At 39.4% G+C, this 16565-nt stretch overlaps 1 protein-coding gene and 1 long non-coding RNA gene across 11 annotated transcripts in view; one reads left to right on the top strand and one right to left on the bottom strand.

Annotated features, from left to right (window-relative positions):
• The window catches only part of SOCS2 (suppressor of cytokine signaling 2), a 286616-nt gene that overhangs the window by 110572 nt on the left and 159479 nt on the right, over nt 1-16565 (top strand). The window lies entirely within an intron of this gene.
• Nucleotides 9328-13589, bottom strand: LOC141568500 (uncharacterized). 2 transcript variants are annotated; one of them, XR_012491656.1, is made up of 4 exons: nt 13156-13589; nt 12476-12606; nt 10551-10765; nt 9328-9625 (listed from the first exon to the last, which is right to left on the bottom strand). It is a non-coding gene; the product is annotated as an uncharacterized LOC141568500 (long non-coding RNA). The 2 variants fall into 2 exon arrangements; XR_012491658.1 differs by lacking the exon at nt 12476-12606.

The following is a 16565-nucleotide window of genomic DNA, read 5'->3' as shown; positions in this document are numbered from 1 at the left end:
AAATTCGTAACAGCAAAATAGCAAACTACAAATTATTCTGGAATCTCTGGATTAAAAGACTTCTGGATTAGGAAGTAGGAGGTCAGGTTGTAATTCAGCTCTCCAATTGAAGAAGAAATAAGGCACTAAACCAAATAGAAATCTTGATTGCCCTTTGTTCCAGCTTAAAACCTAGGAGCCTTCCTTGGTTTTATCTTTCGTTGTTCCAACCCTCCTCCCCGGTGTCTATTGTATTAGCAAGCCTCCTGAAATATTCCCCAAATCTGTGGGCTTTTCTCCATCCTTTGCCAGGATTACTGCAGTAGCCTCCACACCTACTGCCTTTACAATCCATTTTCCACACAGCCGCCAAAACCGGGGCTTGATAGTACAGACCAGGTTAAGTTATCCCTTTGCATAAACCCTCCTCTGATGGCTTCCCGCTGCACTGAGAATAAAATCAGGGCTCCTCCCCAGAGCCCACCAGGCCCCTGTGATCTGAATGAAAGCTCCCCTGCTGCTCTCTTCACATTGCTCCCCTCCCCACTCAGGGCTCCAGCCACAAGGCCTCCTTCTTCTCCCCAGTCAGCCAGGTTAGTGCCTACCTGTGCCTTTCGTTCTAGCTGGTCCCTCCATCTGGTGTGTCCTGCTCTTGGTTTTGCTCTGTAATTAGCTCCCTCTGGTACTTTCGGTGTCAGGCCTCTGTAATGCGGCTACCCACTCAGTCCAAATCAGATACCTCCTGAGTCACCTTCCCTCATGCTATCCTGTTTTATTTCCTCCACAGCATTCATGATCTGAGACTATCGTCTGCACTTGATTGGACTTGTTTGTTACTTGTGCAGGGACTTACCCTCCTTGGACTGGAGAAAGAAGGCTGCCTTCGCTGCCTGCTTCACCGTGCGTCCCTGGAGGCTAGCACGGTGTCTGCCCCAGAGAAGGCACCAATGAGTATTTATTGAGTAGATATACTCATGGACCCGGTAATCACAGAGGTTCTTGACATTGAAAAAATTACGTGGTTAAATGGAATAATTTGATGTTTAAAATTATTAAATTCTTTCCATATTTGGGGCTCTGAGGACAACATTATGATTAAATTCCTGTGTGCTACTGGTTCCCTTTTATGTAGGTACGTAGTAATACAATGTCTTTTTCTGAGGCAGGACCATTTCATATGGGAAAGGTAAGTCCCCTGGGACCTGGTGACAATCTCCTCTCTGCCTAAACCTGCCAGGCAGACCACCTTAGTCATTTTGAAGAGGTAAATTTGAAATACCTACATTCATTTCCTCCATTAAATGTGCTTTTACATCAGAGAAGACCACTGAACAGGATTTGGCTTTCTTGGTTATACAGAAGGTGCAAGAAACTTAGTGTCAAGTGGTTTGACATTTAACCAAACTAGCTTTTATTATTACCCTAGACCCATTTCTTTTCTTTTGAATTTAACATGTAAGTAATGGCTCCCAGATCTGGAAGACACAACCTACAAATGTTCTTACTTAAATGAAAAGAACACGACTTATGTCTTCTGCTTCATTTCTTAAATTCCTGTTAACTTCCATTTTATTGATTGTCAGAGCCACATAATCAAAATGTCATTATATTTACTTTTGATTGTGTTACCAGCTAGTTGTGCCTTTTAAGCAATTTTAGAAATGTGATGCAGTGTAGGAATGTAAGTTCATATGTTTTTAGATATGGGTTATGGTAATTTAATGACTTACTGCGTTTAAGGAATGGTTTCTGTGCGAAAGAAATGGTTAGTGTTTCATTCAATATTCTCATCAGAGGTTAATACGTTTCCTCTTCTCTAATTAAACGTTGCAGTTCTCTTTTGAAAAATACATATAGCCATATAGCTTCCAGTGATGTAAATGTTGACATTTCGGTTCCTTTTGTTAAGATCTTGTTGTTGTTATTGCTAATGAAGTAATGTTCAAGCAAATATGTACTCATAAAGCTGGGGAGATGATATTTTCGCTTAAAGGCATTTTGCCATTTTCACATTTTTATGCCCCTAGCTCTTAGGGTGTTTTCTTAAGAAGTGATTTTCTTTTGTTGATTTTTAAAAATTGTGCGCCAATGGTGAGTGTGAATGCATATTATGGAAAGTGTGTGATAGAATATGATTAGACATAGTTCAAGGTAATAGTTTATCTGAACAAATGATACTCTAAAGCATTTACTACTAAAATTTGTTCTTTTTGTGTCATCCCTCCCCACCTCCACCGGTCCACATAATGGTTCTATATTATTTTGGAGAGCCAAACGCTATGTAAAGTAGGTAGTGGCGGAGAGAGGGAGTGGGAGGGTTATGAAACGAGCAGGCTGCTTTCCCAGACACCTCTCTTGTAGGGTCTGAAATAACTGTTGTTGGGGAAAAGTGTATTCACACTGAGGAGGATAAAAATGCCTGCCCATTTGGGGGTAGCTTTTGTCTTCATAACAGAGCTGCTTTGTACAAACAAAAGGATGTTCTGAAGGAGAGGAAAATTTACAATTGAGTGTTTTTCATTTGGCTTGTAGCATCTGATTGAGAATAATTTCAGAAATTCCTACTGTTGCATACAATCATTGCTTAGCAGTTGGATCTTTTTACCTGTATAATAGACTTGAACATTTCATTTGTTTTAAGTACCATCCGTGTTTTTTAAGTAATGTAATAAATTGTTTTCTGGCCTGCAGGGTAACTGAGTGAAAATATGTGTAATTTGCCCAGTAGCATAATTCTGTGACCTGTATAATCCAAATAGGTGGTGTGGCTCTTGCATGGGATGAATTTCAGGTGACTTTTGTTGGCCTGCAATTTTATTAGTAAGATTGACTCAGGGTACTCATTTAAAGCTACCTATGTGTCTTCCTCGTGTCCTCTGAATCAAATCCCTGGGCAGGGCAGTCACTGGACATAGGACAAACCTTGAACTTTGTATATGTTTCATTTTTATAAGTAATTAGGGGAGAGGCACCCTTGTGAGGTGTGATGTTACATGGTAGTTTAAAATAATTTAAAAAAATTCCTGTATATAACAAACTACCCTAAAACTTGACAGATTAAAACAGCTGTTTTATTTTGCTCATGATTTTGTGGATTAGCAATTCAGAAGGGGCTCAGCTGGATGGTTTGCCTCTGATCCATGTGGTGGGAGCTGAGCAGTTGGGGCTGGAGAATCTACTTCTAAGATGCTTCTTCACTCATATGGCTGGTGCCTAGGCTTAGATGGCTGACAGTTGATGTTGGTTCCTGGCAAGGTGCTCTGCTGGGGCTGGTGGTCAGAGCACTGATAGCTGGTCTCTCCATGTGCTTTTGTATTTACAGCATAGCAGCTGGGTATCCAGAGGAAGCATTCCCAAAGGTATGGATAGAAACTGTAAGGCTCATGGCTGCTTGTGACGTAGCCCCACAAGTCCCAGAACCCCACTTCTTAAATAAATCACTGTGGTGAACCCAGACTATAGGAGAGAGGAATTATCCGCCACCTTTCCCTGGGAGAAGCAGCAAAGGATTGGACTCCATCTTTAAAGGCTGGCAGTGGGATCACATCAGGATAGCCTTTATTTAATAGCCATTTATGCTTCTCCCAATGTTCAAGAGGCTTAAAGAACAGATACTAATACACAGTTTCATGTAAGGAGACCCCATTCCAAGTGGCACAGCCTTCATTTGAACAAAAACTCTGATGTAATCATGTGATGGATGGGAACGCTGAGAGCGGCGTGACTGTCGTCTCAAAATATCTGAGAAGATGTCAGTCCTCTGAGGTCATCGTGCAAACTAATTTGTCAGAAGAGTTCAAAGGAATCATAGATCTTACAACTGGAAAGGACCCAAAGGGATTACATCATTATTGTCACCTTCCAAAATGATTTATCACGCACCACTTAGGTGCCAGGCCTTGGGAGTGCAGAGGAGAATATGACAGAGCTCCTGCCCTGTGTCTAGAGACATAGTTGAGGAAATAGGACTGAGGCATAAGAGATGAATGGAAATCCATGGACTGTAGACTTGGAGGCTCTTAAAAGGACAGGAGATACACGCACAGGAGAAAGTGATCGGTAGAGACTTCTGGGGCTGGGTTGGGGGCTGGGAAAGGATGTGACGAGATAGGCTTCTCACCACACTGAAAACAAAACCTGAGGTGTTGGGCATTACCTACAGGCCTCCGTGTGACCTGATCCCTGCTTCCTCTCTTGTCTCCGTTTCTACCTCCTTTTCCTCATTTACTGGCCTCCTTCTTTGACTATGCATTTGCTCCTTCCTCTGCCTGGAATGCTCTTTCCCCCAGATATTCCCATAGCTTGCTTTCTCACTTCAGTAGACCTCTGGTCAAATGTGCCCTCCTCCAGCCGTTTCTGACTACCTGCCCTGTCTACTTCCCACCCCTCTTCACGGTTCATCTCTGTGAAGGCAGGGTCATTGGCTGCCTAGGTTAGGGTTTCCAAGCTGGAATTCCCACCCATTCTCAGGAATTTTGTTTGCTTTCCCATTCCCAAATCCGTAGAAAAGTTGGTCGGGAAATCGGGAAAATCGGCTCCTTGAACCCAGTAATACCCACAATGGGAAATAAATGTACTATTCACAATGTATCTCTTAGACATTTTTCCTATTTATCGCTAGGGTTTCTGGGGTGGGGAGGGGAATTCCCACTCGTTCTTGGGAATTTTTTTCATTTTTCATTTTCCAAATCCCAAGAAAAGTTGGTCAGGAAATTGGGAAAATCGGTTCCTTGAACCCAGGTAGTTGGTAGTATCGGCTGTCACTTTGTGGAAACGATTCATCTTGGAGAACAGAAAATAGTTTATATCTCGGGTTTCGGGAATGGGAAGGTGGAAAAAAATTCCTGAGAACAGGTGGGAATTCCCGCCTGGAAACCCTAGCCTAGTTCATTAGTGCATCCTCAGCACCTAGAACAGGGTCTGGCAAATAGCTGGTGCCCAATAAAAGGTGGCTGAATGAATAAATAAGTGCATGGAGAACCTTGAAACGGAAGGGATTTAGCAAAGTGGAGAGAGATGATATTGGTGGCTACCCACAAGGTCGAGTGAAAGAGCAGGAAAGCATATGCGATACATTCCCAGATTATCTGTTTCAACACCCTGACCTCAGGGTCCTCATTTTGAAACTTGGGTCCTTCAAACCACCCTCTCTGCAGCTCCATGTGATAAGCATTCTAACAGGGCTTGCATCGGGAGTGATTCATTTGGACCAAAAGAGCTGGGTCATGCCTGGTCTCAGTTGTCAGCGAACTTGCCATTCCTGAAAAGTACCCCGTACTGTACCACTTCTTTGTCTCTGTTCTTGTTCATATTTCTGTCTGGAATATTCTGCGTTTTGTCTTCATCTATTCAAATCTGCATGAATGATCCCTTTCCTCCATTGATTTGATTATCACATAAACACATTCTTCTTCAAGTGGAAATATTTGTGTACACATATACCTTTCGCTTGAACATAAACTCTTAGAGGGCAGAGCCTGGGTCTAGTTCATCTTTTATTTACCCATAAGAGAGTCGTACTAAAAAGGTGTTAAATTTAGTTGAATATGAGAAATCAGACTCCTTTAGCTTGTAATGTAAAATGAATACATAGGACCAGAAATCAGAAGAGGCAATACTAAATTCCCGAAGAAATTAAACAATAATGAGGTATCTTCATCAGTGGGTTTTTTTTTTATTGGTTTGATCTGTTGACCTTCCTCAGATTGCATTCATGATTTACAAAGGGACTGTAGAATCAGCAACTCATACATTTTTATTTATCTATTGCTGCATAGCATTCTATCTCAAAACTTGGTGGCTTAAAACACTAACAGTTTGTTATTCCTCACAGTTTTGTGGGTTGGCTATGATCAGCCGAATGGTTCTTCTGCATCATATGGTGTTGGCTAGTGTCACTAATACAGCAGACGCTTTCAGTTGCAGAGCTTGGCTGGGACTGGGAAGTCCAAGAAAGCATCACTCACATGTCTCCTGTTGGCTGTAGACTGTGGCACCTTTCTTCTCTACCATAGGCCTTGTTTCTTCCAGTATTTAGACCAGCCTCTTTCTAGCACGGTGGCTCGGTTGCTAGTGTATGAATTATGGAAGCTGCCACTTCTCTTGAGGCCTAAATCTAGAACTGCCACAGCATAACTTCTCCCATGTTTTGTGAGTCAGAGGGAGTCAAAAGGCCAGACCATATTCAAAGGGAGAAGAAGTAAATTCTATGTCTTGATGGGATGGGTAGCAGGTACATATAGGGATGAGAGGGGTTATTAGTGAAAATGTTTGCAGTCACCTCAGCATGCTTAGATATTCATCAGGGTTTCTTTTCAATGAGAAGTAAATCATCGTTAGTTAACTCCCAGGACTTCAAGTATTATTTGAATCCTTTGGTTTTGAATTGAGAATTATTTATAGAGAGAAGTGCTGTGTACATTTTGGGCTTAATCGAGCAGCAGCAGGAGATAATCACGGACTGTGTTGCCCTTGTTTTTTGCTTTCCTTGCCTTTAAATTGTTTGTACGTGTTCCCCTTGTTTGAGTGGAGGTTGGAATCAGAAGCCAGAGGATCTAAAAGGAGGTCCTAGGCTCTTCTCTGGTTCCCGTGTAACCTAGAGCAAGTGACCCCATCAGCCCAGCAGGTAAGTCTGCCAAGAAGCAAAAGGAAACAAGCCTGTTCCCCTTCCCCAATAAAATCTTTAAAAAAAAAAAAAAAATGTTAACAGATGGCAGAGGGAAGCCAGAAGTACTCACTCACTGTTTGCCTTCCATCTTCTCTGTCCTAACTGGTTTCTCTGATGCCATTCTTGCCTCTACAATTCATTTCCCCATAGCAACCAGAGGGTCTTTTAAAAATGTCAATTAGATGATGTCATTCCCCAGCTTAAAATACCCCAACGGGTTTCCATTGTACTTGTAATAAAATACGAGCTCCTTATCATAAATTGGCTCCTGTTCTTACCTCTCCACCTCTTCACCTCCTACTGCTGTCTCTTCCCTCTTTATGTTTCAGCCACAATTTATTTCTTTTTGTTCCTGGCACTCCCCGGGTTCCTCCTGCCAGGTTCAGCCCGTCTTAGGCTTCTACACTTGCTGTCCACTCGCTCTGGAACATTCTGCCCGTTGATCTCTGTGTCTGGCTCTGCGTTCAAGGCCCAGCCCAGATGACCTCAGAGACGCCTTTACTGACCGCCCAGACTGCATCAGGCCTCTCGCTCACAACTTCTCTCTTCTGTTCTTTCTAGCAGTGTAATCTGTTTCTCAATTTTCTCGTATATGAAATGGGATTGATAATAACAGTATATACTTCATAGAGTGGTTTTGAGGGTTAAATTGTAATATTTACAAGGATATGTGGCATGATAAGCTCTTAAATGTTAGCTGTATTATTATCTCTCTTTACTACCTGAAATTGTCCTGCCTATTTATTTGCTTGTTTGTTAATTTTTATCCATCACTGGAGTGCTCTTTGAAAGCAGGGACTGCCTTTGTCTTATTCAGTGTCACCTGTCTTCCCATTGTGTTGGCATATATAGTAGATCCTCAACAAGTCTTTTTAAAATGAGTGAATGAAGGCAGAAATGGTCATCCTGACCAGGCCAGAAAAATCATTGGTAGCATGAAATGAAAGCTTGAGAAAGTTGAATAGATTGTACGAGATTGTTTAGTTGCTCAAAATGAGTTTCAGATTTTTGATCCAGAAAAACTATATTTCAGGATACTGAAAAAATTTGGGGATCATTTGATAAGTTTTTGTTTTATGGAATTTTGAAGAGTGGCAACATGTTGGAATTATGAAGGTAGGTAAATGCAATCTGATTTTCAATAGTGAAGAATATGGGTTCAAAAACCATAGACTGAAGGGGGCTTTATGCTACTTGTGGGCAGAGTTCTAGAAAGGATGGTTTGTGAATGCTTAGAACAGTGTTGTTTAGTGGGAAAGTGGGGCATCCTTAGAGAAAAGAGGCCTGAAGAAAGAATTCTTTTTTTTTTAACTTACTTGGTGGCAGACTGGAGATGAGAATAAAGACCTCCTGATTCTGCTCCAACAGTGTTTTCAAACAGGAATCTTAGAGCTCCTCAAATTCCAAACAAAATAAAATCTTTTTTGTGTGTTTTTGTTTTGAGGATAAGCTAAAAACAAAACAAAACGAAAAACAACACAAAGCTATTTTTAAAGACAGTTCTCAGTTGGGGAGTATTGACTCCTGGAAATTCACGGGCATAGTCTCAGAGGTCCATGAAATACAATTTCCCCTTGCACTCCTTTAGAAAAGGTCTGTGCAGTATTGTAGGGTGAGAAACTTGGTACTAATATTTTGCCAATTTTTTCTGATTAATCAAACACTCCCTGTTGTCCATCTACAGAAAACAGCATATGTTCTTCCATTAGACCTGTGCTGTCTAATGCAGCAGCTTCTGTACCACATGTGACAGTTGAACAGTGAAAGTGTGACTACTCCAAATTGATATGTCCTGAAGTGGAAAATACATAGTGGATTTCAAATTAGTCCAAAAAAAAAAAAAAAAAGAAGAAGAAGTAAAGTATCTCATCATTATTTGTTTCATTTTGAGTATCTGTTGAACTAATATTTTTGATACATTAGGTTATATAAAATCATTATTAAAATTAATTTCACCTTTTTAAAAAAATGTGGCCACTGGGCTACTAGAAAATTTAAAACGACTTATTTGGCTTGCAGTATTGGATGGTGTGGCACTAGAACCCGTAGCCTCTCTCAGGAGGAAGGTTGAAGGAATTGGTGAACCACTGTGCAGGCAGACACGGTGATATGATGGCTGCTGTCACACGTTTGGATGGCTTCAATTCATAAAAGAGATTCTCTCTGTTCTGTATTTCTCAGGAGGCAGAGGAAGACAAATAGATGGAAATGTCAGGTTGATATAAGAAAGACCTTTCTAAAATAGTCATCTAAAGATGGTATGGGCTTCTTCTAGAGGCAGTGAATGCCTATTATACATATTTCAAGCAGAGGCTAGATAGCTGCCTCTGGGTTATTTAGAGAGAGTTCAGGTGTTTAAAGTCAATTCTTCCAATTCTGAGATTCTCATCCTTGGAAGAAAACAGGCAGAGGGTTAATTTTATAGAACATGAAATAAATGGATTCTGGAGCTTACTTCACTCTGTGTGCTTTTTCTTTAAACTTTTAAATGACTATTTTTAGTTGAAGAGCTTTGCATTCTTGGTTTCAGAAAGCTGTCTGGTTCTCTAAGCCTAGTGAATTTGGTGAACAGTGTATCAGTTAGGAATGTGCTTGGCAACAAGTGGAAAAAACAAACAAAAACACACAAAGAACCAAACTGACAATGGCAAAATAAGTAGAGATTTATTTTAATCGTATAACAAGTCTGCAGCTCAGCTGCTTCTGGCATTGGTTCATTGGCTCAAAGGCATCAGGGTGAGTGTCTGCTATTGTCTTGGCGTTTCTTTTTCTTGCGGTGGCAAGATGGCTGCAGCTCCTAACACTGTATCTGTAAGGCTGGAAGATAAAGGGAAGAGACTCTCACTTTTATCAGGAACAGCAGTAGTCTTCCCAGAATGCCGCAGCACACCTCCACTTTCATTTTATTGGCCAGAATGGTCACACTGCCGTTCTTTGTGGTAAGGGAGGCTGCAAAGCGAATGTTTGCTCCTCTGGTCTCTAGAATGGAGGTAGAACAGCAAAAGGAGGTTGGGAATAGTGGTTGTATTTTGAGTTCTTAGCCTAAAGAACAAGGTCTGCCACAAGTAGTTTTAGGTGTGACTGAGGGTACTATGCCCAAATCAAATTCAAGTGCTTTGGAGTCAAGAGAGAACATCATCCAATCCCCTCTTCCCTCCCTCCCTCCCTCCTTCCTTCCTTCTTTCCTTCCCTCTTTTCTTTCTTTTTTTCATCAGAGAACCAGGCTTTGCTAGTACTGTTTTCGGAGGGGTGCATCTCTTATCAGGCAGGAATCTTACTCAGATGAATACATACCATGACAACTGAAGCATAAAGAACTAGTAGAAAGTTACATTATTTTTTTCCTGCTGTGACTCTTACCAGGTGGAAGTTTTGTTTTCATAGGAGGAAAGAACTTTGTGAATTTGGGCATTTGAGATTAGAATAATAAACAAGACAATGTACTATAGCAGCCTAGTTAGCAGAAAGGACTAGAGCTGTTGTTAGAGACTTAGGAAGGTGTGTTGTAACTGAAAGAATAATCTTTGGCATGTGGCCATCTCAGTTTCACGATAACATGAAGAAGCAGGAACTTTGAAATTATTCTTCTTTATGTTCCATTCCTGGATAATTACCAACTATACTCAGGTTTTGAAAGGTCCTTTTATTTTGTGATTGCATCTTTCAGCAATAACTCTTATTATCCTGTTATGCAATTTGTCTCATTTATGATGCTCAGGTGGGAAAACTTTCAGCCTCGGCAATTGAGATCGCTATGATGGAGCATTTTGTGGTGCTTTCACTTGTTTTGCTATTGAGCAAGCAGGGTTCAAGACAAGTGAATTCTTTCCAGATGTGCTTTTGAATAACTGGACATATCCCTGGGGCCTCTTCAGGAACAGTACAAGTGACTGTGTATACTCACCCCATTCTTCCATGCACAGCTTCCTGTGGTCACTGTGGAAAGGACTCTGCAGTTGTGAGACGATTGCTCAGTTGATGCTGAGCCGAGGAGGAGGGGTGGCCATTCATCCAAGCATCGGATCTCTGGCTCTAGATGCTTTTAAAGCCCAGAAACTGCTGTCATGTATTTCCACACAGGGACAGTATGTTCTGGGAGAAAATGGTTCCATTTCATGCCTAAGATGGTAACAAGCAAAGGAAAGCAAAACTGCTGTGTGTCTCCTGGGTGGTAAAGCTGTAATGACCCACTTGACACTGATGGCCTTTCCCTGACGTTACTGAGGAGAGGCGGGTATGGGAAATGTGGTTTCTTGACCTACAGTGCCCAGGCCCAGCTCAGTGACAGACAGCCAGGTAGCTGAGCCAGCAAATCAAAGGGATTGGCTGCCATGTTCAGACATGAAAGACAGGGCACACTCAGCTCTAGATTAATGGCATTCATTAGGGGGAGAGGAATGCAGCGTATAGATGTGCCTACTCATTGCCAGCCATGTTCAGGTGAGAAGTGGGGATCTACCTCAGGGGTCAGGGGTCAGCTCTTGAGGGGGGTTTTCCTGACAATACTCTACTCCTGCAGGAAGGCTCTGAGTTGTTCTCCTGGACTCTCCCCTAACACAGAACTTCCCTCGCTGTGTTATGCTTCTGTGATTCCTTGTTTATCTCCCTCTCTAGACAGTGAACCTTGAGGACAGGGGTAGTGTCTTATCACTGTTTGAATATTCAGTGCCTAGTACAAATTCTGTGTTTAGTAGATGTTTGTTAAATAAATGAAATGGTGATGCTTAGCTTCTTCTACTTGGTATTCCATCCCTTCCAAGGAAAAAATTATACCAGTTATCCACAATTGGTAATTGGAACAAGTGAAACATGGTAGCATAAACATGAATAGACTTGAAAAATATAGGCGATTGTAAAACACATAGGAATTTGGCAGGACGTATATGAAGAACATTTCCAAACTTATCTAAGGCACATAAATGAACATTTGAATGAATAGAGAAACATATCATGTTCATTGGTGAGAAGTATCAATATAGTAAACATATCAATGTCACTTTTGTCCACATTAATCTAAAATTTGATGCAATTCAAAAAAATTGCAATGGGATTATTGTTCTGTGGAATTTGCTAAAACAATTCTAAAGTTCAAAAAATATTGTTTGACACTAGTAAAGAATGAAAACCGGGAGATTTTATCTCGTTGACTATAAAAACATTATAAAATGAAGTAAGTAAAAACAAAATAGCATATAAAATTAGAAAATAGAGGCCAGCATAAACTTGACAAAGCCATCTGATAAAAAATTATAGACTTCATTAACATCGATGCAAAAATCCTTAATAAAATACTAACAAGTTGAATGTAGCAAAATGGAAAAAGGAGACTACATCATTACCAAGTGGGGTTTATCCCAGAAATTCAAGATTCGTTTAGCATTCAAAAGTCACTGTCACTTATATTAATTATTTTAACAGAATGAAAGAAATTAGAATGGCATAGCTACAATAGGAAGGTTTGACTATATATGGAAACCTAATACAGGTTCACAGTCATTTATTTAAAACACTTTTGGCCAGCCATGTTTTAGAATTCAGCAACATCTCATAGTTAAATTCATGTTTATTTCTACAGCAAAACAGATTAAAGTGACACTAAATGGAATAAATAAAGAATAGAAATAGCCTCAACATTGGTTCAGGTCAGGCTTTAAAAAATAAACAAAAAAATTCTTCACTTTCAGAGCTTTATGATTTCAGAATCTCAGGTAAAGGATTAGAAACTTTTTTATATGAAGGTGGCATTTCAAATCAATGATGAAAGGATTTCTGAAAGGTGTTGGCATTACATAGGATTTAAGAGAAAAAAAGATGAAGTTAAGTACTCACTTTATAGCAAAACTGTTTCTGATGAAAGATTTTGCTGTTAAAAGTTTTTAAATCTATAAAAGTTTTATAATCAATCTTTGTTTATAATCCTGTGGTACTGAAGATCTTTGTAAGCATATCAGTGGCAGAAACTAAAGAATTTTAAAAAAAAAGTAAAAGAGAATTAACTACTATATAACAAAGAACACCATCAAATTAAAAATGAATGTTGGCAACATAAAGGTATATATAGCAGCCAAAGAGTTATTACCCATAGTTTATATTGTATATAATGAGCTCTTACAGATTAATAAACAAAAAGATGAATTCTCCAGCACAAAAATGGACCAAGGATATGAAAAGGCAGTTTGCAAGAGAAGAAATACAAAAATGGCTGACTGGACGAAAGGCTTTACACTTAATGCTTAAAAAAATACCATGACAGGTGTAATTATTTACATTTTGCACTGAGGGGAGTCCAGTTTAGGGAGTTAAGGCAGGTAGTCTGTCCTAGGTCACAGGCTTGGCAGGGCTTTTGTAACTGAGGACTGTTTGCCTCCACAGCTTAGCTCTTCAGTAGACACTGACTTACTACCTCTATATTTCAATACACTTAGGAAAAGAAAATGCAAATGAAAGCAATCTGAAGTTGCCATTTATTTTGTTTATCAGATTGGCAACAATTTAAAAAGAATACTCACTGCCAGGGAAGGTCGGGGTGTGGAGAAGCCTGCACTCTCTTCTGTTGCTGGTGGGAGTGTCAGCTGGCTCGATCTTTCTGGAAGGCAATTTGGCAATATGTATCAGAAGCCACATCCTTTGACATAGTATTTCTACTTCTAGGAATTTGTCTGAAAGGACTGCTTTGACAAATACTCCCGTGTACAAGGATGTTCAGTATTGTTTCTAAAAGCACAGGGTTGAAAGAAACTTTCTCCATCAGTGAAAGATTGGTTAAATCAGTTGTGGGAGAATTAAATAGGTAGAGCTATATTTGTTAATTTTTAAAATATGGTCCCTGATTTATTATTACATGGAAAAATAAAAAAACAAAAACAAAGCAGGTTGCAAAACAGTACATGTGGCGCAACTGTATAATTGAGAAACTCAGTGTTTATACCTGTATATGCCAAGAAAAAAGTCGGACGTGATGTTGACAGTGGTGTCATTAGAAGTGATTTGTGTTCTTCATTGCATTTTTCTGCAGAATTTATTGATTTAATTTTTTTTTAGTTTCTTTTTTTTCCTTTTTTTTTTTTTTTAAGTTTATTGGGGTGACAATTGTTAGTAAAATTACATAGATTTCAGGTGTACAACTCTGTATTACATCATCTATAAATCCCATTGTGTGTTCACCACCCAGAGTCAGTTCTCCTTCCATCACCATATATTTAATTCCCTTTACCCTCATCTACCACCCCCCTACCCCCTTACCCTCTGGTAACCACTAAACTATTGTCTGTGTCTATGAGTTTTTGTTTCCAATTTGTTTCTCTTGTTTTGTTGTTTTTGGTTTATATACCACATATCAGTGAAATCATATGGTTCTTTGCTTTTTCTGTCTGACTTATTTTGCTTAGCATTATACTCTCAAGATCCATCCATGTTGTCACAAATGGTCCTTCCTATATAATCTTTTCTTACCGCCAAATAGTATTCCATTGTGTATATATACCACAACTTCTTTATCCATTCATCTATCGAAGGACATTTCGGTTGTTTCCATGTCTTGGCCACCGTAAACAAAGCTGCAATGAACATTGGAGCACACGTGTCTTTATGTATAAATGTTTTCAGATTTTTTGGGTAGATACCCAGGAGAGGGATTGCTGGGTCATATGGTAATTCTATTCGTAATTTTTTGAGGAACCTCCACACTGCCTTCCATAACGGCTGCATCAGTCTGCATTCCCACCAACAGTGTATGAGGGTTCCTTTTTCTCCACAGCCTCCCCAACACTTGTTACTATTTGTCTTGTTGATGATAGCCATTCTGACTGGGGTGGGGTGATATCTCATTGTGGTTTTTATTTGCATTTCTCAGATGATTAGTGATGTTGAGCATTTTTTCATATGTCTATTTGCAATTTGTATTTCCTCTTTGGAGAAATGTCTCTTCAGGTTGTCTGGCCATTTTTCAATTGGTTGTTTTTTTTTGTTGTTGTTGAGTTGCATGAGTTCCTTGTATACTTTGGATATCAGCCCTTTATCGGAGGCACTGTTTGCAAAAATCTTCTCCCATTCAGTTGGTTGCATCTTTATTTTGACGATGGTTTCTTTTGCTGTGCAGAAGCTTTTAAGTTTCATATAGTCCCATTCATTTATTTGAGCTTTTACTTCCCTTTCCTTTGGAGTCAAATTCATAAAATGCTCTTTGAACCCAAGGTCCATAAGTTTAGTACCTATGTTTTCTTCTATGCAGTTTATTTGTTTCAGGTTTTATGCTTAAGTCTTTGATCCATTTGGAATTAATTTTGGTACATGGTGACAGATAGCAGTCCAGTTGCATTCTTTTGCACGTGACTATCCAATTCTGTCAGCACCATTTATTGAAGAGGCTGTCTTTCCTCCACTGTATCTTTTTTGCTTCTTTGTCAAAAATTATCTGTCCATAGTTATGAGGTTATATTTTTGAGTTCTCAATTCTATTCCATTGGTCTATGTGTCTGTTTTTCTGCCAATACCATGCTGTTTTGATTATTGTAGCCCTGTAGTACAAGCTAAAGTCAGGGAGTGTGATACCTCCAGTATTGTTCTTTTTTCTTAAGATTGCTTTGGCTATTCGGGGTTTTTTGTGGTTCCAAACAAATCTGATGATGTTTTGTTCTACTTCTTTAAAATATGCCATTGGGATTTTGATGGAGATTGCAGTAAATCTGTATATTGCTTTGGGTAATACTGGCATTTTAACTATGTTGATTCTACCAATCCATGAGCACAGAATGTGTTTCCATTTCTTTGTGTCTTCTTCAATTTCTTTCAAAAATGTCTTGTAGTTTTCAGTATATAGGTCTTTCACATCCTTGGTTAAGTTTATTCCTAGGTATTTTATTCTTTTTGCTGCAATTGCAAAAGGAATTGTTTTTTGTATTTCTTTTTCTGAGATTTCATTGTTAGTATATAGGAATGCAATGGACTTTCGTACGTTGATATTGTAGCCAGCAACTTTACTGTATTCGTTGATTGTTTCTAATAGCTTTTTGGTGGAGTCTTTAGGGTTTTCAATGTATAGCATCATGTCATCTGCAAAGAGTGATAATTTAACTTCTTCATTCCCAGTTTGGATGCCTTTTATTTCTTTATCTTGCCGGATTGCTCTGGCAAGGATTTCCAACACTATGTTGAAAAGCAGAGGTGATAGGGGACAGCCTGTCGTGTTCCTGAACGTAGAGCAAAGGGCTTCAGTTTTTCACCATTAATTATGAGACTAGCTGAGGGTTTGTCGTATACGGCCTTTATTATGTTAAGGTATTTTCCTTCTATACCTATTTTATTAAGTGTTTTAATCATAAATGGATGTTGTATCTTGTCAAATGCTTTTTCTGCATCAATTGATATAATCATATGATTTTTGTCCTTTATTTTGTTTATGTGATGTATCACGTTGATGGATTTGCGGATGTTGAACCATCCTTGTGCTCCGGGGACGAACCTCACTTGGTCATGATGAATAATCTTTTTAATGCATTGCTGTATTCGATTTGCTAGAATTTTGTTTAGGATTTTTGCATCTGTATTCATCAGAGATGTTGGTCTGTAGTTTTCTTTTTTTGTATTTTCCTTACCAGGTTTTGGTATCAGGATAATGTCGGCCTCAGAATATGAGTTGGGGAGTACTGTCTCTTCTTCAGTTTTTTGGAAGAGTTTGAGCTGGACAGGTATTAGATCCTCTTTGAAGGTTTGGTAGAATTCACTAGTGAAGCCATCTGGTCCCGGACACTTGCTTTTGGGAAAAGTTTTGGATGACAGATTCAATTTTGTTACTGGTGATCGGTCTGTTTAGATTTTCCAGTTCTTCATGGTTCAGCCTTGGAAGGCTATATGTTTCTAAAATCGTCTCCATTTCTTCTAGGTTACTGAATTTGGTGGCATATAGTCCTTCATAGTATTC

The sequence above is a fragment of the Rhinolophus sinicus genome, linkage group LG02, assembly GCF_036562045.2.
Source record: "Rhinolophus sinicus isolate RSC01 linkage group LG02, ASM3656204v1, whole genome shotgun sequence".
NCBI lineage: Eukaryota > Metazoa > Chordata > Mammalia > Chiroptera > Rhinolophidae > Rhinolophus > Rhinolophus sinicus.
This window is presented reverse-complemented; position numbering and strand designations above follow the sequence as displayed.